Source organism: Rhea pennata, chromosome Z, assembly GCF_028389875.1.
Source record: "Rhea pennata isolate bPtePen1 chromosome Z, bPtePen1.pri, whole genome shotgun sequence".
Taxonomy (NCBI): domain Eukaryota; kingdom Metazoa; phylum Chordata; class Aves; order Rheiformes; family Rheidae; genus Rhea; species Rhea pennata.
The window spans coordinates 33,776,684-33,800,817 of NC_084702.1; the positions used below are offsets into that span (position 1 = coordinate 33,776,684).

The 24,134-nt window shown below is 42.0% G+C and overlaps 1 long non-coding RNA gene across 1 annotated transcript in view; it reads right to left on the reverse strand.

The window, feature by feature from the left end:
• Positions 1 to 31: 31 nt before the first annotated feature.
• LOC134153592 (uncharacterized) overlaps positions 32 to 24,134 on the reverse strand; it is a 34,944-nt gene continuing 10,841 nt past the window's right edge. Inside the window, exons 3-4 of the long non-coding RNA XR_009961180.1 lie at positions 775 to 845; positions 32 to 607 (exon numbers count right to left, since the gene is read on the reverse strand). This is a non-coding gene — a long non-coding RNA (uncharacterized LOC134153592). The remainder of the gene's footprint in view (positions 608 to 774; positions 846 to 24,134) is intronic.

Here is a 24,134-nt window from a genome sequence, read left to right on the forward strand (position 1 = left end):
ACTTTTAGTTAAAAAGAAAAGGTATGCCTAGTTTTAGGTAGAGCTGACAGGCCCCTGAAGAAGGCAAGGCTCGGCTGCAGCAACTAACCAAACGCCCACAGCTTTCAAGGAGGTTCACGATTTCACCTCCTTTTTGCCCTGGAGCTCCAAACCCATCCCGCGGTGCCGCCAGCTTCTGCGTTCCCGCTCCTCACAGCCCGCGTCCGACAGCGAACGACCGGAGGGGCACCGCCTCCGCCAGGCGACGCTCCGCGGCTCCGGGAGGCCCGGCCGAGCCGCCGATCCCCGCCGCGGAGCCCGCTGCGGCCCGGCGCCCGCCCGCGAGGACGGGGCTTCGCAGCGCCCCGTCTGCAGGACGGCAGGTGCTTCAGCGTGCCCCGGGCACCTCGCTCCGGCGGGGGCTGACCCGAATCACCGCGCCTCGGGTCTCCCACGGGCGCCGGCCAAACGCTTTCTGCTTTCGGTCGCCGGGCTTTCGACAAGGTCAGGCCAAGGGAGCGCAGAGTTCGGGCCCGGGTAACTAGTTGGAGGCTTCTGCCAGCTTGTTACGAGCTCAGCTTAAAATTACATTTAGGGAAGTTTGAAGCATCTTAGGTAGAGACAGATGCTGAAGACACAGAGGAGAATCACCAAAAAAAAAAAAAAAAAAAAAGAGAGAGAGAATGAAAAAGCAGTGTCTTATTAAACCAACATGAATAACGTGTATAAACCGACATACCCCACGCTATTCCCCTGTTCCCAAAATAGATTAATCATTTAAAAAAAAAATCTCACATTACGAAGTTAAGTTGCTTAAATCTTCAGCTGCAGGGAGGTGATTTATTCTGTATCAGTAAAATACTTAGCTGCAAAACAGAGAGCAAAATTCAGCATTCTGTTCAAATGCGTAATCCTGCAGGAAAGCTGGAAGACAGCTTTGATACCATCTTCATGGAATCAGCATTATTTATTTAAGGAAAAACAGGATTTTGCAGACACTAAAAAAAGCAACAACAACAGAAAAAAGTTAGGGCATCTATAATACTGAAGTAAGCCACACTAGCTCTCTGGAATAACAGAAATACAGGAGAAAAGATTAACGCCTGAAACTCTTTTGTAGGCAAGACGAATATTAACTTCTGCTGCCATGAATAAATGAATTCTAAATTATTCTTTGTCTGCTAGATTTTATGAACTATTACCATAATCACATAAACCTCTTTTTTTCCCCTCCACATACAGCTATGTATAGCATAAGACTTCCCTTTCAGTGCTATGATCAGAGAAACTGTTTGAATGGAGACATTAAAGCAGTGAAATTCCAATTACGGTATGAAACACTCTAAATGTGTCAAAATGAGCTGCTCGAATTACAGCTAGAGCCAGCAAAGCCCGGACGCCGGAGGATGAAGGTAAATCAAAACTCAGATGTGGAGCGGTACCCACTGCATAAGCCCCTGCGTTTGATCCCAGGCCGTGTACTTCTGAAGCTTAAATGCCCCTTTCCTGGGGACGATGCCTGTAGATGATGAGCAAATTTTTATTTAAAATCAAGTATCAGAGTGTAATACACAGTACAAGTTTGAAAGGCAGTGACTTTTGCTGTCTTGCTAAATAAATACGATGATGTCTGACACAGATGTATGGGAGGAGTGGAGAGAACAGAGCAAAGTGTTAGTGCCTTGGCTTAAAAGAGAAGTTTTACAGAGTATCTGAAGGAACAAGGATCTTACATGTAGGAATTTGCAAAATTACTTGTCAAAAATTAAAATAAAGCACAAGAGACCAGACACGCAGCTGTTACGGGATTTCTCAGCAATAACTTCAGGGGGTTATTTTGTTTGTGTCATACACACACACGTGCACGCACACACACAAATCCCTCTTTGTCTCCATTGCCCTTCAAAGCTGTGTGTGCGCAGTTCCTTCATTTATACAAATTTCATCCTGTAGCTGTCTTCAGTGTCCTCCTCAAACAACATCTAGAAGAACGTGGACTGAAAAAAGCATGTAAACAAGAAATCCCAAAGGTTAAGCCAGTTCTCTCAGCAAGCTTCAGCCACTGCTTTTTTCAGCCCTTGCGTGCCTGTAGGAGGACAGCTTTGGCTGGCACTGATTTTTGCCAGGGAGCTGAAGAATATTTGCTCCTCAAGCACATTCCCACACCAGGGCTCCAGTGCAGATCTACCACTTGCATATTGGTCTTAATATTGGTCACTCCTTCTGACCACGTTGCTCTACAGACAGTAAAGCTAGTATGAAGTCTCCTGATTATCTCCTAATGATCTAAACGCATCCTTGTGTTCTTGATCTCTACGAATTTACTTGCTTTATATTGAAAGGGTTTAAACAACATTAACTTATTTTCAGGAAAACATTCATTTTTTCAAAATTGGCACAGTTTATTTCAAGAATCACTCAGTCACTAACAAAAAAGTAGAAGGCCTTTCATAGCTATCAAGCATAGAGAGAAATCGAGTGCTACAGCCTAGTCAATGCACACTGATCAGAATATGTGACATAGTGAGACTACAGCAGTATTTTGAATATATTTTATGAATTCCCCTTGGCAGAATAATCATCCTCACTCAAAATAGTCCATCTAGGATGAATACATGGCCCCTTTGGCCAGAGGTCAGTGTATTACATAAATCTTCGGGAGTTAATTTTTTATATATATCATTGATTATATCGACAATGTCAATTTATTTCTCTATTTGGAATTTTTTCTACTTTCTGCTACAGTTCAAATAATATTTGCATATCTGCAGTGCTCATAACTAACAGCTTCCAGCTCCATGATAAACCCTTCCAAAGTAGAAGGGAAGGTAGGGAGCTTTCAGCACCCTCCTCTCCCATTACAGTCACTGGGATTTCACAGCACACATGAGAATGGACCATGGTCCTGTGGTATCTGATGAACATGCTGAAGTCCTAGCCAGATATGCCAATTTGCTGAAATTTTGCCAAGGCCTGGAGAGAAACTCTTAACTAAATCATGTTACAGTACTCTAGCAAACCCATTGGGAAACAGGGCATTTAATAATTGCATTATTAAATGTGATTAGTATCACATTAAAGTTGCCATTTTTCATACATACTTATATAATATTACTTATATTCATCACCAATATAACATCTGTTGATTCCACTGAAGCTATATTAGGAATTAATTCTGCTCCTAAGGTCTGTTTTCCTATTCTGATTCAGCTACCTCATATTGGCTCCCTCCACCGGCAAAAGTTCTTTTACCTCCAACTTGATTTCATGCAATTACTTAGGAAAAAATGATCTTGTTTTGGCTTGTTTCAACAAGTTGAGCCATTTGCATGCTGTTCCAACAATGTCCTTTGCACGCAAAAGCCTCTTGGCAGCTCTTCAACCCTGATCTAGGAGAAGTCTATCTGAAAAGCTACTTGCTTTACATATACTTACTGTACAAGTGCAGATATTATTGCTATTTTTTTCCAGAACACATCAAAACATTCTGTAAATGGAGGCGGTACAAGAAATATTAATTCAAAGCATTTTTAAGGCTAATATTCTTGCACGCAAAAAGCAAGTGTATCTATGATTATTATTTTTTTAAAAAAGGTGTCAGATCACATTTTAAGAAGATTGCCAGAAACGTATCTCTAGATATCTATTGTAACTTAAGCTTTTAAATTGCTTAGATGCTTACAAAAAGGTATTTGCCAATCATTAGCTGTGTGCTGCTGTTTAGATCCCACCAAAAACTCAGATGCTGGCATAATAAATAGGGTAAGTAGACTCCCACATCACTTACAGTCTAGAGCTCTTCGAGGAAACTCAAGGAGCTTCCTGAGCTATGCTCACACCACAGCCAAAGTTGGCCAATCATGTTGCTTTGATAATTGAGTCTATTGTCCTTTTCCTACCAGTTGCCCAGGCCTGTCTAGATATGAGAGAATGCTGTTTCAAGCTTTTAAAGGTGAGTCTCAACAAAAGAAGAAGAAAAAAATTAATATTTAATAAGCAGCATTATTTTGCTGCCCTATTCTATCAAACAGCAATACTCTCCAATAGGAGTACACAAAGGCCAAGACTTGACTAATATTTAAAAGCACAGATTTGACCTTGTTTCCTGAGATAATAAGCAATAATACAATGGGCAAATAATACAATTTTGCAAAAACTATAGGCTTAGTAATGCCACTGTCCTGGCACTATATACCCTCTGTTCTTCCCTCAACGTCCACAAAAGCAAGGGACCCATTTACACGACATTCCAATGAGAAGCACCGAGCGTAACAGGGCTCAAACAATGCAAGAGGATTTACATTGCATTTTACAGCTCCCTGCCTGATTGCTTAGTTTTTTTCACTCCACAACTTGCAAAGGAAGAGGCTGTCTTTTCTTTGCTGTCAAACCAGGGTTTAGACTTCACCTATAAGGACAAAGTGCAAAGACCTGAGAGCTGGACACCCTCTCATTTAAAGCTTTACGCAAGAAAGCAATGTGCTTGCTCAAATGTAGCAGAGCTGCACTTCTGCTGCTGCTGTGAGTTGGCAAGGACAGAGCTTCGGTTCTGGCTCACACCTTCCTTGCAGGTGCTCCCGAAGAAAGAGAGAAGCCACCCTGCAGCAGTGTCAGGCATGGGGAACTGGGACTTCTCAGGCTTCTGGTTATCTGTCCCCAAACCTGGGCTGCCTAGGGCTACTTTGTGTGTCCAGAAATAGCCAAAGAAAGGCAATTGCTATCTGTGGCTTCATGCACCCAATTTGTCATGCCTGCCAGCTCTCCCTCATTGAATGTTTCAGTGCTTCAAAGGAGCTGAGCAGATCTAAGTTAGGACCTCTACACCCTACTGTAATAAAAATAATTAATAGTATTGGCCACCTAACATTCAGTGACTCTTCTAGCTAAGCCAGGACCTGGTGCTTGCCCTCTAACTCAGATGGAGGCTAGGGAGAAAATTTACTTAGTATTATACATTGCTGCCATACAGCATAGGCAAATCCACTCCACCTGGTGACTCTGGTTTGTCACAGCTATGCTACACTCCAGCAGGGTAGCCAGGTCCTTCTCTGCTGAAAGAGGACTTCCAAGGCAGACTGAGAAATGAGAGCACCTCTCTCTATCCTTATCTACAGGCTGCAGCATTATAAGCACATGAAAGGACCAGTTTTCCTCATAATGTGAAATTGTGGAACTCACAGCCACAAAATTCTTTGTGTAGCAGAAATTTAAAGAGGCTTCAAAAAGCAGTCGGGCAAAGCCAGGGAGGAAAGGTCCATAAAAGAGCCACTAAAGGGAGAAAGAAGACCACCTCCAGCATGGGGAGTCTCTAAGCCACGGATTGCTGGAAGCACACATCAGAGAGAGGAAGCATGAGCAGATGAACTTTTATTCTAACTCTATATAACTGGTTTTGTACTGCCAATTGACTCCCACAGCATGGAAGACACACACCTATTATAAAGTAATTTTTCAACTATTCTTCCAATTCTGCCCCAAACTGCTATTCATACAGAATGGGAAAATTTTAAATCAGCTCTGCTCTGAGATTCTTCTAATAAATTATTCTATAAATAAATATATAAATAATTATAAATTTTCTAATATAACATAGATATTATAAAAATTATAAGTAAATAAATACATGATTATTATCAAATAAATGAACAAGCAGCTAGTGCGCCACAAAATATGCTTCTTTTAGGCTGAAAAAGGTTTAAAAAGCCCTTGTGTTGCTGCAGATGGGAGCCAAAGCAGCTCACATTGGTGTTTGGCCCTAGGAAAAAGATACCTTGCAAACATACTGAAGGGGTTTAGCAGAACCCTGGATGCCAAAGAGTGAGTCAGGACAGCATTAGAGAAGCAGAAGAGTCAAACGCTCCTTTTTCACTATTCTGCAACTTGTTAAATAACTTGCATTTGACACAAGCAACAGTAACATTTTCCAGCCTGCGTCAGAAGAGCTGACACCTGTTTTGCACACTCTGCATTACTCAAGAGGTGCAAGTCAATGGAGACAGCAACTTGGGACAGTGCATGTGACAACACATTTGATCTTCCCAAAGAGGGTTTAATTTAATCTTTTTAATCCCAGCAGAGGCAGCACAGGCTTTGTCACAAGCCACAGCCAAGGAGGAGCGCCTAGGCTGCTGTGCTGTGCTGACGGCATTTCCCTGATGATGACACTTGGTTATTGCTTCTCTGAGTGTTTAGCCTGGCCCCATTTGCAGTCAGACTGACAGCAGATATCCCATAACACCAGGACGAAGGTCAAGGGAGGGGCAGAGCCAGTCTCCATACATTGAAAAAAACAGAAAGCCGTCTCTAGCTAGGAACAAATTGTTTTTGAAAGCAAGATTCCTGCGTGATTGTGCCCACTGATCCACATAGAGTTACTTTGTGGCATTGGGCCGAGGAGATGGGCTTGGCCAAGGAGGTGGGCTCCTGACAGGTCCACAGTGCCTAATGTGGAAGAGTTTCCTTTACCCTTTTTTTTCCTGGGCCAGACTCTCAGCAGGTGCAAATCAGTATAAACGTGCTACGGTCGGCACGTCTCGGCCAATTGACCCTAGCTGAGAACTTGGCTGTAGGTCCTTATTTTCCTGAAGACATAGCAACAGTCCTGAAATGTGTCTGAAGCCTGACGCCTCACTTTGTGCTTTCTCCCATCCCTCCTGGCAACAGATTTATGTGAAAGGCGCCAGTTAGGAAAATATGGTTCAGTTTTTAGAAGCCCAGTGTTAAAAAGGGAAGGGAAAATACCCCCATTTTTTCCCTTTCTCCCTCTTCCATGGAGGGACTTGGCTGCCCCATGGGGGAGCATGAGTTTGCTGGACGTGAGCCACAGCCCAGGTTGGATATTTCCACCAGCCCAGCGAAGGGGAACAGGCCCATCGCTGTCAGGTCAGAATGAGCACACAATATTTTACGCAACTATTTTTGTGGTGGGATCGGATGGCCTGGTATCTGGGACATCTGCCGGAAGCAAGGCGCCCTTTGTGGGAGTCTACACAACTCAGCTGGCCTCCCTCTGCCGCTCGCTGAAGCCACAGCCTGGGACTGCTTTTCAGGTCTGGTTAAGGGCAGAAAAAACAAAACCCAGCTTGCTTCACACTGATATCAATCACTCTCTGTGTTACTACTGTAGGTGCAAAACCAAAGGACCTGCGGTGTCCCCCCATGTGCCTCCCCCCTTCCCCAAATCCTATTTTTGAGCGAGGAGCCAGAGTCAACTCATGGTTGTGGTGGGACCTCACCACCTGCCACCTCTAATTATAGGGGAATTCTGGTCTTTATTAGCAGAAAAACACATACGCCCCCATGCACACACGCTCACACTCGCTCCGCGCAAACACGACCGTTCAACGGCCAGTTTCAGGCGTTGGTTCCTTCATGGCAACGGAGATAAATAGAAACTTTCATGGCCCTGAAGTCTCCTTTTTCTTTTTTTTTTTTTCCTCTTTAACCTTTGCATGTTTTTTCTATAGCTGTTTCTTAGTGTCCATTTTGCAACATGGATTCCAATATTTGGGGCTGTCTGCTGCCTCAAACCCAGGTATCTCTACCCTTACCCCACCTATCGATAGGTGCTCCAGGCACAAGTGTAGAGCAGTCAGTTAGCAGTTCTTTTTTTTTAGACTGGCCCCTTCACCCTTTGCTGAGTGAAGGAAAACCTTGCCATGAAATACACTTGTTACTTTTGCCTGTGGTGAGATAAATCACGTAAGTAATGCTGTTTGAGGCTACGAGAAGGTAGCAATGGGGCCCAGATTTACATGCAGTCCTGAGGCTGTCTTGTTTTATCAGTGGCAAATATTTAAAACAATGTTAGGTGACTACTTGAGTAAGAGCTGCAGCACCTACTCCCGGCCTCACCCATAAAAGAGAGAATAAACCCCAAGTTTTACTCCAAAGTTTTGCAAATTTCTTCAAGGAAAGGCATTCTAAAATCACCCCTCCAAAGAGTTTTGCTGGAAAATGTCTCTTACATTTTTATCATCATAGGGGATTGCGGTGGTCCATTTGACTTTAAAAATCTACAGAATCTTGGCTTTAAGCAATGCATTTGAAGGACAGAATGTGTTGTGGTTTACTAACTACAAAAAGAAATGCTAGTCTTTCTTTTTCCTTGCTCATCTGCCGAGGGAGGATTAGCAGACACTGCACATCAGCCAGGCTCAGGAATGGAGAAGACCACCCAGATGGTACTCATTAATGCCTGTCCCATGACACATATACTTAGTGGCACAGAACATGGCTCAGTGCTCCCAGTGGCCTCTGAGGACCTTCCTCTCCAACGCACCACATCTTCCTTTGGCAGGACAGTAGCTTGGGGTTGGTTTGGTGTTTGCTGAGCTCTGCATCCAAAATTGCATTCTATGCTTCCATCTAACAAAGTGCCTTTGAACAAGGCCTCTGCTATTTCAGTATTTAACAACCAAAAAGTAATCATAAAATCAAAGAAAATGAAAAACAGCCTAGTGCATTCAAATAGCCAACAATTATATGCGAGTCCTCCATAATACGCAGTTAAAAAAATAGGAGAGAGAAAGCAGAAGCGTCGAGGAATCATAAATCATGGGAGATAGGAGAGGAGAAAATCTGGAAGAGACCTCAAGAGGCTGTGTAGTCCCTTTTTTTAGGGCAAAATCACCATCAATGCCATTCCAAATAAATATTTGTGTTATCTTACAATAGATAAGACATGCATCAAACATCTAGAAATGGAGTTTCCCCAATCTCTCCAGGCAATCTGTCCCAGAGCTTTGCTCTCTCTGCTTTAAAGAGGTTTTCTTAATGCCTAACCTACATTTTTCATCCTATCCTTTGAATCTATTGCTTCATCTCATACCTACCAGGGTTATGAAAATAAATAAGACTCAGAGAAATTACACTGTATCTTGAAGATATTTTTCTTTACAAGATGATATTAAGTCATTTTGGCCTGCAACTACATGTTTTTTTTTTTCCTTTTTTTTTTGTTTGTTTGTTTGTTTGTTTGTTTGTATGTTTTTAGAGCTAAATTCATTATCATGTGCACACTGCTGGTGAAATCATCTGCTACAAACCAGAAGAAAACCCATAACAGTAAATCTCTGCAAAGATGTGGAGGTGGACAAGAATACTGAAGTCTTCCTGGAACCCACTTACTAATGTCCACATGTACATCTTGGAGTCAGCAAGACCTGGAGATCTGCTGGGGTCTTCAGTCCTGACACCTAGAAAGTATGGCCAGAAGTGGTATCAGCAAATACAGCTTTGAAGCACCTAGAAGCCCCACCAACTGCCCAATGCACAGGCAATTTTACAGTCTACTGTTTCTTATTTGTAAGAATTTATGCTGAAGGTTTTCAAAGTGTTCTAGTTTGGCCAGACAGTCCCTCTTAGCCAGTAGGATTTTAACCACTGATTTAATTTAAGAGCTTTTGATAATTCTTAAGTAATGGGTCTTTTTGCATGCTGGCTGCAGGCTCACTGTGATATTTCATTGCAAGACAGAAAGCAATTCCTATGCAGCACACAATTTGAAGAAGTAACACTTTTGAGACTAGTATTATATTCCCACGAAAGGACATTAGTCAGCTCTGATGGCCATGTTCAGCTTGTCCCAAATTACCCACACAAGCACACGTTTGCAGAAGCCAAAGGGCAGATCCCCAACAGGAATGAACTGTCACCACTTCACTGACTTCTGCTGGGTAGCAATGATTTCCATTAATTAAGGATGTGGTCCCCAAATATCTACATGCCTTTCCTTCTGTTGTTACAGAATTACTCTTCACTGGCTAAACATTAAAGGGAAGAAGAAACCTCTATTTGCAGACTGGTCTCAGCTCCTTTTGAGTGTTTTCATGAGCATATTACAGTTGTGAGAATAGGCTTTCAGTTCAGCATGATTACAAACACTTCAGGGCTTACTAGTAGCATGCAGAACTGCTAACAATTTTAGAAACTATATGAAAAAAATAAGTTTTATAACTTGGTTAGTCCTGCATTGAAAAAAAAAATCAATTACTGTAATTTAGGTGGGACAGTTATTACATGTAAATATTCAGTGCAACATAAACAAGCTTTGCCTTGGAAATAAGACTTGATAGCATAGGAACAAGCATCTTTTAAACTTTAACACTTTTAACATTACAACTACTCCAAACATTTTTGCTGACAAAAAGCAGTCACACTTCTTACAAAAAGGTATGGCATTTGTCTGTTAGTGGGGTCCTAGTCACCACATTTAAATCATGGCATTAAAAGCCTGCAGGCTTGTATGATCATGGGGAAGAAAAAAAACCAGCTTAAACAAAGAAGCAACCAGGAAAACTGTCTTAAGCCTCTTCTGAAAAGATGAGGAGCTATTTCATGTAGCTGCATTAAGACGGCTAACAAAAAAGTTTTTAGTCAGCAAAGCAGTAGTGGCTGAATTCAGCCTCTGTGAATTTTAGCAAGAAAGGGCAAGAGAAAATCTGAATAGATGTAGTCTGTACACAGCACACAAACCCAACCCTTGAGGATTTCTGAGATCAGACTTCTGTCTGTAGAATATATTTAGACTGAAGCTGCAAGGCATGTGGCAGCCAAGCACTCTGCTTGCTGAAGCCTCCTAACAGAAACTGTCCCTCATCGCCCAACTCTACTGATGGAGAGCAAGTCTGACAGGGCCGGACACAAACTGCTACAAACTGCTGACCTGTAGAAACGGAGATGCCCACGTACAGCTTTCCTTTTGTGATCAGATCATTTACAGTAACAGGTCTGTTCCCTTGTGCAACCCTTGTCTCAAGTTTTGCAAGAAGTGACTTTTCATCTTCTGATTTTGTAAACGCAATGTATCAGTCACCTGCATTGCGTAAGATTTCCCCTGGACTGAAATGTGAAAAAACAGAGCTAATCTATTGCGAGGGGACATAATAAGCCATTCTTCAGAAGACTATGCATCTTCCTTTCTCTTCTCCATGACTAAATGCTATTACTTTCCCAAAGAATAGGGGCATGCGTCCAACATCCCACAGCCTGGGAGACTTTCCTAAGCAATTTGCTCAGATTTATTGTTCTTCAGTGTCTCTGCACAGCTGGACTGAATGTGGCCTGAAGTCTCTTACTCATCTCCCATCTCTGTGTGTGATCACAGGCATTCCTCATCTGTGTTGAGGGGTGCTGTCAACATAGCTATGATTCCTTTCTCATTCCCTGCCTGACATGCTTATAGTGGCAAAAAACACTAGATGCAAGATCCATTGGTAAAAAAAAGTCCTAATTGCCAACGCAGCTAAAAGGAACTACTTTAAACTGCACATGTTATATGCACATACACGAAAAAATTTTGTTGTTATAGCACAGGTCCTCTGGAAAACAATGCTAACAAATCTTCTCCAATGTGGGCAAGATCTCGTCTCCATTTTGTTCCCATCATAGAGCCCCTGTGTAACCATTCAAGACAGCTAGAAGCTCATATACAATCTCGCAGTTACAAGGTCTCAAGTCTTCTCTCAGGTCTTCTGCTCAAGTCTTCTGCCCACAGCCTTGCTTCAAGTCTCAAGGGCTTAGGGCAGCACATGCTTGGGTAGCTCTGGTCCCCACCAGTCACGATGTGGTACCAGACTGCAGCTTGGAGTTGACCACTCAGCAGAAGAAGGCCCTGAAAACCTCTGTGGGACTTCCCAGCATTGACTAGCCCCTAGGAAGCTCAGCCCACCTCCCAGTCACTCTTAGCTACAGGCAAACTGTAGCAGACAAAACAGTGGCTTACTACCTTAAAATGCAAGGTTTAAGAAATGTATTGTGTGGAAGGAGATACAACAAAATAAAACTCATATATTTAGCTCACACTCTGATTTGGCCATAAGATGGTTTCTGTGCTTCATTTAGCCAGCAGCCTGGCTAATTTGGGGGCTCTGATAAGGCAAAGTCTTTCCTTGCTTTGCTCTTTCTTATGGTGGTTTTACACGCCTGCACATGCACCCTCCGGGATTTCCTGTAACCTCCAGCTCCGATAACTGAGCCAACCCGGCTGTCAGCTCATACCTGTCTGCCTTACTAATGCAATCTCATCTATCACCAGCTCAGTGGCTAGCTGGAATCAATCTTTTGAAATACACCTTCATATGGGGCAGATGCAGATGACTGAAAAGTCGCATTATATTTGAGTTCATTTAAAGCTCTAGTGCCTCATGTCTGTAACTCAAACTATTCATTTATAAATCCATAAAGAAAATAAGGAATGCAGCCTATTAGTACTACTTCGTAGAGTTTAAATATATGGCAAGCAAGTAAGCTTGGACTGAAGAGAATCCTTGGAAAGGTCACCTCTACCTGTGGCTTACTGGAAATCGGAAAAACCCATGATGCACCCATCATGACAGTAGTCTCTTTCACTCCTTGAAATCATCAGGACTTTCTTCAGAGAAACCAGAACAAGGCACTTTCTGCCCCTAGATATTCTATATTGCTCTCTCTGCCCAGGTCTTAGTCATTTCTCCCATTTAAAAGTCAGCAAAAATGTACTGTTGCCACGTAACCATAAACTACAGTAATCTTGTATTAAATTATCCTTAATTTGCTATTGAGGTTATCAGCTATTTTCCAGATGTAATCAGGACACTCTTCTAAAGTCAAGAAATTAATTAGGTTCAGCATTAATGTGAGAAGTCTTCTAATTAACCTACTCCATAGCATGACAAAAAGCTTTTCATGTTCTGTTCCTGTAACTCTTGCCCAATAGGACTTAAGCAGTATTTTGCATTGTTACACTAGGGAAAGACATCAATATCTCATTATAATTAGTATTTTATGACACTTAAATCAGAGATCTCTGACTAATGGCATTAGCCATGCAGGCTAAATGTTATGAAGGACTAGAAGAAAGCTTAATTTTGGCCCAGGGAATATTGTTTACTTCTGCTGAGCAGCAGACGAACTGGAGGCTTTGCTTGTTAGGAATGGAAATCAGAAATATGGCCACCTAATTTCTCATTGTCATTTGTTAATTTACAAAACATACTTGGACATTGTTCCTCTGAGTGAGTCAAAAACAAATGAGAAACACGAATGATGCTTTACACAGAAGACTAAAGCCAGTTAATGGGGCACTGGATGCAGGTGGCTCATGCCACCCTCTCGCTCTATCTCCCATCAAGCTCCCCTTTGGACAAACCACCACCTTTTTCTATGCCAGTCCTGATTTGGGAATGCTAATGCCAGGCTGCTAAAGGAGAAGGGGCATAGTGTGGGCAGTATGAGCATCTCCCTCCTTTTGCAAAGCTCTGTCCTGACACTGAGGAACCTCCAGGCTCCACCTTCCTACTGCAAAAATGGGGGGGGGGGGGGGGGGGTTCAAGAGGCTTACTGCCGTCTGCGTGTGCTTGCCACCCGCTGCTCCAGGGATATTGGCCATGTCAACTGTACCCAGACCAGTGAATTCAGACTAGTTTGTTTCCTCATAGTTTGAGCTTCCTACATGAAGAATCTCATGTTATTTCATCCTCCCTGGTCTTTGCATTCAGGTGTCTATGGCTAAGTGTCTGTGGCTATAGGACCTACAAGTCCTGCCAAGCACTTTGTGTAGGACTTTGCCTACCTTAATATGGCTTTATGAAAAGCACCTGAAGATCTAGCACCCACCCAGTACCTACCCTCCTTGGGTAGTGTCAGCTTGAATATATGCAAAAAAACACGCCTTGAGAATATGCCCCAAACTTCAGTTTGGACTAAACTTGTCCAAACTTAAAGCATCTCTGACCTCAGTGCAGGGGCAATCCCCATGTGGATAGCAGAGTCTTTGAGTCAAAACCTGCTCAAATCCCCATGTTAATGAGAGAGTGAAGAGGCTCTTCTCTGTCAGCACAATCATCCAAATAATTTGTAAGTCACAGAGTCTAATGCTTAAGTCATTTACACTTTAGTTGCAACAAGAATTCTGAAATAAATTCATTTTCTATATTGAGAGCAGACCCTTAACTGTAAAATTAACTCAAGCAAGTTTTTAAGAAATAAGATAAATACTTTACTATAGATGTGCAAATTTTCAAGCAAATAATGGCAACTTGCTCTCTGTTACTCAGAGGCAAACCCACCAACATCAGTGGAGTTGCTCTGGACTTGCACCAGCCTCTATGACAGGAGATTTTTGCTTTCATTTCTGAAACAGCTTTTAATTTCTAAAGAGCCCCATAGCTGAATAAAGAAATAAAGTTACTTGCCTAGTGAGCAACCTGGAGTGAACCAGCGTCTTGCATGTCAAGATGAAAAACATTGTGCAAGATGCAGCTGTTAATTCAAACCTCTGTAAAGTTTAATGACATTGTGTAAGGTGCTAATTTAAACCATTAGAAATGTATTGGAAATCTCTGTCCTCTCCTAAAGGTCCTGTGTGGCTTGTCTACAGCCAATTGCACGTTTTACATCTGGAGAGGGGCTTGAGGGTTACTGCGCTGAGTAAGTAGGCTAGGTCCAGTGGTAGCAAAACTCTTGAAATGAGCTCTTGTCTCTCAGGCTGAAGTATGGGGTTATTGGTGGATCTCAGTGTTCAGCACCATCTTGTGCCAACAGGTCTTTTATTTTATTTAGTTAGTTAGTTTTTAATTTGGGAGGAAAAATGCACTAACGGTTTTTATACCACCTTGATGGGTCACTGTGCATAGATGCCCATCTCGACCGCTGCAGCCAAGCCCAAGCTCCGCTGCAGTGGGCTGCAAGGCAGTTGCCCCACAGCACCCCTCGACCTTGCAGCACTGCGGTTGGCGTGTGGCTGCTCCAATTGCCGATTCCGCCTTGCTCTTATTTACAAATAGGTTTTTTTTTCATTCAAATCGTCCGTTTGTGGCTATGTTCACCCTCCATTACAAACACAAGTGACTGCTTGCTGGTTTTAGTTCTCCTTCCTGCCGTGGTATTTGTAACTGACGGCAACTAACGCCTTTTTGGAGCACACTTTATTCATATTCCTGTAACTGTAAATACCACTCAGAAGGCACACAAGCAGCTTTTGCCTTCATACTGTCTTAGGGCTTACTGGGCTTTGCATTTTGTGGTCAGAGCCAGAAACAGAAGGTAGGATTAACTAGCAGCATTGCCAGGGTTAGCCCAAGCCTGTGCTGTTGTCACCACAAGAGCTTCATTCCTAAAACAAGAGGTTTGAACAGGAAAAAGAGGCACATCTCAAAGAGAAGTGGGTATTTTAATTGCCTCACCTTTCCAAAGCAATGTGTCTTTAAAATCTACCTGCCCCCAATCCCTTTTTAACAAGCACAGAGAAGCAAGTTGGTAGAACCAGTAAGGTAGACACCAGAAGCCAGCACACTGGGCTGATTTATCTTAGAAGCTGCCACTGGCCTGGGGTGGACCTCATGTTTCCTCAGTGCCTCAGTCTCCCCACAAAAGCTCAAAGGCTCTACCAGTGAAAAGGGTGATCAGTATGTTAAGCATTATTGTAAAGCTATTCCCGCTGTGTTCACTGGAGGGATAGCACAGCAGCTTTATCTTGCCGATGGTGCTCTAGATCCACCTTGACCTTAGCCGCCCTCCTCCAGCTTCAGTGCTAAGCCTAAGTCCTGTGTGCTTTCACAGGAGACCTCGTTTCACCTTAGAACTGTAAACTTCCTGCCTGCAAATAACTCAGGGATATTTTTCCTTTTCAGAAGGATAGTAAATGGATATTTCATCTGCTTTTAAACTGGTGCAACTTTTTTGTTTTTGTAAAGCTGTAGCTGCACAATCTAAGGTCCACTAAACAGATCTATCCTGACAATTTTGGCAGAGTTGCACCAGACTTTCAGTGAGGAACGAGTCACGTGTCCCACTGTCCCACCTGTCTCTGAGCCAGCTTGTTCATGGAGCAGAAGTCTCCGCAGTGCTCTCCTTCCTCCCCTTCTCCTTCCCCCATTTCCCCACTTTCCTACTCTCTCATTTCTTGGAAAACAGCTTTGCCCTACAGCCTGTGAGCTTTGGCAGCCTCTGGAGGGGTTTTCACCAGAGCAGCCGAGGAGGCTACACCAACATCTCAGCCATGGTGGTGTAACCTCATCAGCTTCCCAGGCTGCCTCACCCCATACGTCCAGCCAGCAGCCTTGCAGCCATCCTACATTGCATGGCATCTGTGGCTGCAAGTGGGAAATTGGACTGTAATAATAATACTAAGCAATAAGATACTAAGGAAAAAAGAACATGAAAAATATATATATTTATCAACTGAAAGTAACATGAGGAGGAACCAGACTGGAGGATTAGGTGTGGAGAGTTAGGATGGGAACAGTCAAGGAGAAACAGAGGGAATGTGTGGAGAGTTAGGAGGGTAAGGACTTTTCCATTTGCTGTTATGGGCATCCTAAATGCTTTTCTGTCCTTGTGTATCTTTATTTTTTAAGCTAGAATTGTGGAAGGAATAGGATACTACTATACCTTCCACATGCCATTTTAAGTGTTACTATATAAACTCTGTCATTAACATACGTAGTAGATATGTAAAAAGGAAGTGGACATATATGTACATATTTTGATATGAGGAGACTGAAACCATTAGCGTGTCCTCAAAAAATTAAACATTCTTCTGTGTATCAACACAGCTGAGCTGCCCTGTGGGCTGAATATTTCTAGCAAAGGAAATTAAATCTTTTAATTAGCTTGGGAGCATAGTGAGAGTGCCTTGACTACAAATTCCTGGCATTTCAGCTTGTACAAAATCTTTATTCATTCCTGAACCCCGAAGAAGCAATAATAATTTGAACTAATATTACCCTGCTATATCATAATACCTGAATATACAGCATGTGGCACTGATCTTCCTGACAGAAAATAGCTAGCACAAGCCCAAATCTTGCACTTCTTACAGGCACCCTTAGTCTGCTTTTCAGCAATTTTAAGGCTATCCGGCTATCCCTCAGCTTACTTCAAGTACTAATGAAGCTCAGTGCAACAGCCTGGATTAAATTTTGCATAAAGGTTACGCAGCATAATGTGAATTATGTTCAGAGGGGGAATACCGAGCATCTGATGAGGAGGGGAAGAAGATGAAGAGCAGGAGCAGGAGCGATGCTTGCAGCCCAAGCAGGAGCGAGCACCCGCCGTTTGCCTCTCTGAGAGCTGCCCATCTACCTGCAGGAAATGCTAGACGCATCTGAAGAGCTAATTGGGAAAAGGGTGGTCTGACGCCTGCCACCATGCATGGTTTACTAATTGCCAGCCATACACCAGAGAAGCATCACTGGGCACTATCCTTCTCCCATTTCCTTCCTATGTAGGAAAGAAAATATTCCTTCTTCCCTGATCCTCCCTGGGCGAGGATGGCGCTGCCTCTTTGCTGGTGCTCGCTGCAGCAGGATGCCTGGTGAGAAAACACCACGCGCTAGCGCCAGCACCCCGCGGCTGGGGAGCCAGCGGGAACCGGAGCACCAGTGGGGAGCAACAGTGAAAGCGGGTGAGAAAAGACTGCGAGGAGAAAAAAAAGCAGTGCAATTACAAGTGTAGACAAGGGAGTAATTACAAGAGCTAAACAATTAGACATGTATAAATTAATACTTAATTTATACTGCTAGTGATAGTGATTAGCAATGCCTGTAAGAATTAAATACTTAGAAATCGACTCCTACTCCCATGCAGAAATATCTTTCTGCATGGGCAGGTCAATTAATTATTACCTATGTAACTGGCTCAGTAGTTCATACTTGACCCTAGTGGCCAAGGACTAAAAGTCATTGCCACTTAGGCTAGATATGAGCTGCAGAGTGTCAGCCCTCAAATTAGTTTCATGAGCTCTTTATGTTCGTTCTAGGTATGGCAGTCAAAACCTCGAGAGGAGAGACGCTGGCCTCCCTGAGATCGTTGGAAGCCTTACCATGGGCTCTGGTAGACCCAGAAAGGGAGGGAAAGAGGATGCATATATTTAAGCAAGAAAAATGTAGCATAGACATATTTAGTATTTCTTGAAATACAAGCATAGGAAATGAGTCTCGCCTTTGGGGTGCCAGCCAGGCGTCCTGCCAGGGCTCCCTCGCCAGGAGACGAGGCTGGAGGTGAGCTTCAAAGAATTGCCTGGCAGGCCACCAGCTTAACTGTTTATTATCAATGGCCAAGCCGAAAAGCTTTTGACGTCAGTGCTGATTCCAGCCAGGGGTAACGCAGCAGCTATAAAGCACGAACGCAGCCCAAAGCGGCCTCTGCACACAGCCTTGCGCTTACCTGAGAATGGTGGCACTGGGCGGACAAATGTCTCCAGTGTACGTAAAGACACTCAGACTCCCTAATTTGGCTAGCTGTGCTGCTTAAAACACACACACATGCGCACACATGCGCGCACGCACACATACATACACGCGCTCACATTTGCAGAAACCCTTTTTTTCCCAAGTACTGTATTCAAATTAAATATTCATCTCCCTTAAAAAGCAATTAAATTTTACTGTCTAGTAATTTGCAAATCTAAACAGTAAATGTAGAAAAATAATTAGCGTAGTAAGAAATTGGTTGTTCCTCTGATAAGCTCATAAACCCTTTTAATTAAAATCACAATATTTTAATTGCTAATGGGAATATTTTGTTTATAATAGAAAACAGTTCTAAGTTTTAATTTAAGTTTCAATCTAATATTGTGATAATTGAGAAATGGCCTCCAGGGGGCAACAGTACCCACCAAACAAAATAATGCACATCTCTACTCCACCAAAGGATTTTCATGCATGAAAATGTTATCTTTTTCAGGAAAAAGGAAAGGCAGGTTAACCTACATGAACTCTGACAAGTTTCCCAGGAACAGACCCCGAGGGAAACAACTGCCATTCATTTTTAAAACAGACTTATTTAAAAATTAGTGTTAATCAAGATACAAAAGTATACTTTCAGTAATTGTATATATGCAAACTGAAATATAATTTTCAATTAAATATATAGAAAAATATGGTTTCCTTTTCATACTTTCAGACATACTATTTTAAAAACGTCTGAAATACCTTGCAATTCTCCTGTTGGGTAGCTTTCCCCATAGTACAGTGACCTACTGGCACGTAAATAATTCATGATAGCTAGTTACCAAGTGCAGCAGCCCAGTAGAGGCAAGGTTGCCACTGCTCCGTGTTCCCAGGTCCAGCCAGTGCATTCCCAACAGGCACACGTACACACAACACATACAGGTACGGACACACACGGCCGGCCACATCGAGCAACGCAGCCGGAAAGCACGGCACTCACACAAACAGCACCGACAGCCCCCGGCGTCAGCTGCCCCACGCATACACACACGCAAAGGAGCCTCACCAGTAGCTGGTCCAGACTAACACCTCTGCGCTCCGTGGCGTTCGTGGATGAGCCTTTAATAATGCAACCTGACAATTAATACATCCAAGTTGTGCACAAAGGATGGCTAAAACCCCACACTTTTCTGTGCTAGACTAGCAGCATTCACAACCAGAAGAAATTTTTAGGAAAAAATCACAGAAGTGACTTGGGTGCCTTGAGACTGCTGTGCTCTATGGATGTAGATCATAAGGTGTTACTACCAGATGGCTACTTACTGTCTTTGTTAAAAAGCTGTTGGTCTCTCTTTAGTCTTCAACAGGTGGTCATCATCACTGAAAGCCACTTTTGCTGCTATAGAGAAAAGCTAGATATTTATCACTACTTACTGTACCACAACATCTGACAACGTAGTCAAGACCACGGTGCCTAACTTTACGAGAAAGGACTTATCCCGAAGAGTCTAGTCCAACACCACAAGTACACACACAGGATCGAACGAGAGGAAAGCCAGTCACACGTACAAGTCTTTCACTGCAAACTTGCCCTGTTTCCAAGTGTAAATGCAGGTACTCGCCTGGTAAAGACACAGATTGAAGTTAGTAGCTAAAAAAAAACATCTGAAGGAGAAAAGAAGAACATAGGCCTATCGCATCAACAGTTTCTCAAAATTAAATGAAAAGTGAATTAGCCTGTGAAGTAGAAGGAGGACAGAGAGGAGGAAATCACATCAGTTAAGAGTTTGGCTTTCACAGAGCTGGAACTCCCTTCTTCTTTCTAGACACCATCTCTGAAGATCTGGATTGAGGTACGTAGCAGGAAGCCAGTTTAGAGCAGGTGTTCAGATACTGTCCCTTTCTCTGATTTTCCAAGATGTTTGAATGACATTGAGATACGAAAGGCTCAGTCACTACTTGAGTATAACATTGCCCACTCTATGATCTCTTGTTTGCATTTGACTTTTCTCTCCATTAATTACATGATAGTCTGAATATGACCTTAGATTAAATTATGCCATCTTTGGGCAGTTTTATCCTGTATACGACATCATGATAGAAAATTTTCTTATTTTTGAACATAAAGGAGGAACTATATTTTGAAAAACATTTTGGCTTCCATTCATCAAATTGCCTTTTGTAGTCTTACCATGTCCAGACTTGACTAAGCATTGATCTATCATCCGTTGAGCACATGACTCAGACAGCATAAAGCACAATGAAAGCTGTGTTTCCCTGACTGTGGAAGATTTTAATAAAAGGAAACTGGTCTTTGAAGAATGCCAACTTTTTTTCACTCTACAATCAAAGGGAGGTCTAATCAACCTTAAAATAAAGAAAAGTCAAAATCACTATCTTCCTGCATGCACACTAGTATTTTACAGACAGTTCCAAATGTCTTTAATTGAAATACTTCAGCAGGAGCTAGATTAGGCATCAATTAGCAGGGCATTAATAAAGCAGTCTTCAACCAAAACAGACACTGTATGCACTTTTTTTGCTGCTGTGTTAGTATAAAACTAGGAAATCTTAAACTGTTGGAAGAGGAAAACCTCTATCACATAATAATTTAACATTTATTTTATAGCTTAACATAATTCTGTGTGATAAATACCATATACTTCTTGGTTTTGTCAATAACAAAAAATTTGGCAGAGATATGTAAAGATGTTACTGCATTAAGAGGAACATCTGAAAAAAAAAGAAAATACATTTCTTTGTTTTCTGCATAACCTATTTAAGTATAAACTAAAGTCACCATAGTTTGTTCCAGGATCAAGACCATACTAGCCACTTATTTTGAGAGAGCTTCTCCAGCTTTCTACTCTGCTAAATTGTGCCCAGTGATCTTTACTCTGGTTCATTTATTTGTTGACTGTAGCAAGTTATGATGAGCGCACAACCAACATTACAAATATATATATTTAAAAAAGCTTACTTGGAAATCAAATATTAACGAACTGTCTTGTATCATTTCTGCCCAAATATTAAAATAGCCTTTTTAGATGAACATACTCACATTTTTAAAAGTCTAAGAAAAAAGTAAAACCAAACAGTCTGACTTCAACAGCCAGCTAAACTCAATAGGAACATTAAAAAGTGCTGAGCGATAACAGGAAAAACAGCTGAAGTTGTATGCATTAATAAAGAATATATTTGGGATCAACTAAAGCCAAGAGGTTGTTCTCTTACATCGATTTACCAGCTATAAGGTAAAAGCCAGGAACACCACTTGCAACAGATAACAGACTGGGAGCACGAACCTGACTTGCAGGGCATGTCTGCACATCTCACATTTCAGTTGTCATGACAGCATAAATCCTCCTCGCATCCGCATGGACCATTACCATGGGTTTTCCACCTGATGCTCATCAATGCAACATGTCCAATAAACTGTGCACCTAGTTTAAATGATCCTCCACTGGGAGGATTAAAGAGGAAGCTTTACTGGAAATTCAAGTCTCTGTACAAATACTAATCTGATCATTTCCTCTTGGAAATGATCAGTCCTGCCTTCTGGATGTGTCTTTTTTTCTTTTTTTTTTTTTTTTTTTTTTTTTTTTTTTTTCCATCAAATCCGGAAGCATCTGAAATCGTTTCTTAGCAACCCTTTTCAGTTTGCCATCTCCCTCAGTTCAGCTCTCCAAAGAGTGCCTCTACAGCTCTAGGAAGGTTGGCCAGTTCAGAGAAGAAGCTATTATGTTCCCTCTTTTTGTATAAATGATGAGAATGAGTCCACATACCACAGTTCATTAGGAATATTCTCCAGTATATTAACAACTCTCCTTAAAGCAATGAAATACTTATAAAGTGAGATAATAGGTGAAGTATTGGCAAGAATATCGATAACCGTATCTATCGTACTTGGCAAGGATGCAAGGGGATGAGGACAGCTACTTCCTTACTGATTTGTGCAGAAGGTTAATCTTTTCTAAACTAAAGCTTAGACTTTCCTCTGAGTCTACATAGGTAGTTTTCACCTTGCTCACACACTTGTGGCACCTTGCCTCACCTATCCAAACACAGGAGGCAGTTTGGTAACCTACCACCTCACAAAGTGCTTAGAAAGCACTGCATAGCTCTAAATATCAGATCAATAGCAAGCATTTTCTATTTTGGCAGATCAAATCACACAAGAGTCTCCCCTCTTGGATACTTGAGGTCCCACAGAAACGTACATCCCCCATATAAAAAGCGAAAGTCCTTCCAAATAGTTCAAGGCCACTACAATGATTCCTGCTCCTCTACTCTCCATTTCCACCCTTCATCACATAAAGATAAATTGCAAACTGTTTCCAAAGTGAGCTTTTTCACAGCATGCGCCGGCATTAGTAAACCTGACTCATTTAAGTTAATTTATAGCAAAATAGGAAAACAGAACAGAACAGAGTGCTCTACAATGGAAAATTTATGCCAGTAGAAGTCTGTTCATCTATTAACTCCTGTGGAAAGGCTATAAGGCATACAATAGGCTGCTGATTAAACAGACTGAGTGTGCTGTTAATTCTCTACTCAGAGTCCCTGCAATGTATGGTGCTCCCTTTGGGGCCCTGGCACTCCTCCCAATTTAACGGGTGCCATTCACCACAGTGCTGATTAGTTTATCTATACATGAATATATTCCAGTAAAAAAGCCAAAATTCTGCACTCGTCCTGCAGCACATTCTGGGAACTGAAATATTGCTGTCATCTCCAAATAAGCACATTGCCAGAATCCTACAAGAAGCGATCTCTTCGGCTGGGCCCTTCACCCTGTTGGTGTAGCTGCTTTAGACATGGGCTTTGGTTGTGTGGAACTCAGGCAATAAGCCGCAGCATGACAAGGGGCAGTTATCATTGCACACAATATAAAGCATTTTTTTGACACCTGCTTTTTTACCTCAGCTCCCAGGACAGAAAACCCAAGTGGAGTTTTGGCACACTTGGGCATCCATCTCTTCAGTCATCTGAATTTCAGCAAGTTGTAAGATTCAACATATGCCAGTATAAATCCTCCTTCTTTAAAAACACTCGCATGTACGAATTAAAAATCTAGACATCCATGAAAACCTTTCCATGAACAGAGAGGCCAGGATGAAAGAATCATGGGCGATATTCGGCAATTGTTATTTTGTTTTACTTGTTGAAATTGTGCTGTTTTTATATACCCAGCCTTAGCCTTGTCCCTGTTGCAGTCATTGATAAGGCTTCCATTGAAACCAATAGACTACCACAGACATATTAAATGTCTCCAATATATCTGACCTTGCAAGAGGCCCTGTGACACATGCTGGCGTTGCTGAAGTAAGATCAGGTTATATCTTACCATCGTATGACATAATACAGTGGAGGAACAGATAGTTCAGTGTCAACATTAAGCATAGTGGTTGCTCAAAGAAGAAAGCAGACAGAATGGATAGATAAACTGGATGGATAACCGGGGTTATGTGTGTATTTCTGCCCCTATCACAGATATTTCATCATTATCAGATCTCCTGAGATCACTATTGCACTTCTAGTGGGATGTTAATTATACACCTGCCACTCAAATAGAATTTGTTGTGACGTTCCTCTCAAAATTACAAAACTTTGCAATACACTGTTAAATTTCTTCCACTTAAGGTCTTCTTGGCTTGAGTTATCAAGCATTTTTGAGAAGCTGCTGGGCTTTCATATACAACAAGAGGACACTTGGTGGCACTCATTCAACATTATTTTTCCTTCCCCTATCACAGATTCTGTGGGTTAATTTGAACAGGTGAATAATTCTCCCTAATAAGATTCTCATGAACTTTGTCACTATGGATCAACTTCTGCAGTCACTACTGAATTTTAACTTAATTATTAGTTAAGTTAATGAAATCAGAAATCATTGAGTTTGTGTAAGATAAAACTAAAGATTAATTTATAGTGGTAAACCAGCCAGTACATTTGAGCTGAAATGTTTTTTCCTTCCTATTATTCTGCAAAATCTTCATTTTC